We start from the raw sequence: 1,380 nt of genomic DNA, 5'->3' as shown, positions 1-1,380 counted from the left end.
CCCCAGGCCCTTCCCAGCAGGCGGGAACAAAACAACTCCGCTGTGCATAATCAGCATACTGTGCCCAGTTCAAAGCCCCCTGCTGCTAATGTCCAGTTTCCCAGTGTGCATCCTGCCTCTTCCTCTCTCTGCAGGTCCCCCTCCCTCCTGCCGTTTCTTCCTCTTCCCAGAATGAGTTCTGGGTCTTACTAGGTTTCCATCACTTTGACAAAAATGAGAAAAGCCAAAAAGAGACAAGGTTAATATGTTGGCTCACTGTTTCAAAACTTTCAGCCCTTGGTGTTGTGTCATGCAGGGAAAGGAGGGCCAAGGAATTCCACAAAAATCTCACCATGCAATGGACCTCACGAGAGAGATTTGCTGGGGGGAGGGGAAGGGCATGCAAACCTGCCTTTGAGCAGGGATGGAAAAGAAAGGCAGCAAGCCCTGATGACACCAGGCTTTATAAAGGGTATGGAACACGCACTATGTGTGCCCTATGGAACACATAGGGCACAAATGTGACCTCGGTGACGGTGGAAACATGTCACATTGGCTGCTAGTGATGATGAGCTGCAGGCGCTGAGTCACCTGGAAGCCCAGGGGAGGGGTGGAGGAACATCCTGTTCTGGAACGTGGGTGGGTCTCAGATTACCAACATCCCTCCCTCTTGTTAACTGTAAAAGGCAAGGAAATAGGAAGGGGTGACTGGTGAGGCAGGAAAGAGAGCACTGTGCTCTTTAGACCGCTCCTTGCTGTCTGGCTGTGTCAACACAGCTGATCCTCACTGTCAGGATGTATTTGGTAGTCCTAAGTCTCAAATCTCCCGTGTAATTAATATATAAATTATATGCCATGCACAGGTCTGATACAAAGAGGTTTATTTAAGGGTGGAGTGGGGAAGAGACAGACAGTGGGAGAGCTTAGGAGAAGAGGGAGAGCGTGGAAGAGAAAAAAGGTGTGATGGGTGGGAGTGAAAGGCAGACAGAGAGGGAGCAGTGATGGGCGGATCCTTTATATCAGGAGTCCACCGGGCTTGACCTGGCAGCGGTAGGTGATGATGTCAGAGGTCTGTGGCTAGGGGTTGGTAGTCCTGTAACAATAAATGATCGTTTTATTAGAGTTGGTTGTTTTTTGTTTTGTTTTGTTTTTTTTAATTTGTCATTGAATAAATGTAGAGAAGAAATTGATAAAGCAGGGTGCAATTAGTAAAAGCAGGAAAATGAGAAGGTCGGGTCTTGAAGTGAAATATCCATTTCCACATGGGGTTCTCAAAGGCCCATGATGTTATGAGATACAGTGCTGAGTGGGGGCACTATGGCAGGCCCAGGCCAATGTCGGGAGCCACTCCCGACATTACAAGATGGCGCCGGTTTCCTGCTTCCTGGTTCTTCTTGCCAG

Source organism: Psammomys obesus, unplaced genomic scaffold (genome assembly GCF_907164565.1).
Source record: "Psammomys obesus unplaced genomic scaffold, mPsaObe1.curated_primary_1811, whole genome shotgun sequence".
Classification (NCBI taxonomy): domain Eukaryota; kingdom Metazoa; phylum Chordata; class Mammalia; order Rodentia; family Muridae; genus Psammomys; species Psammomys obesus.
The sequence above is the reverse complement of the archived record's forward strand: the minus strand, read 5'-3'. Positions refer to the sequence as shown.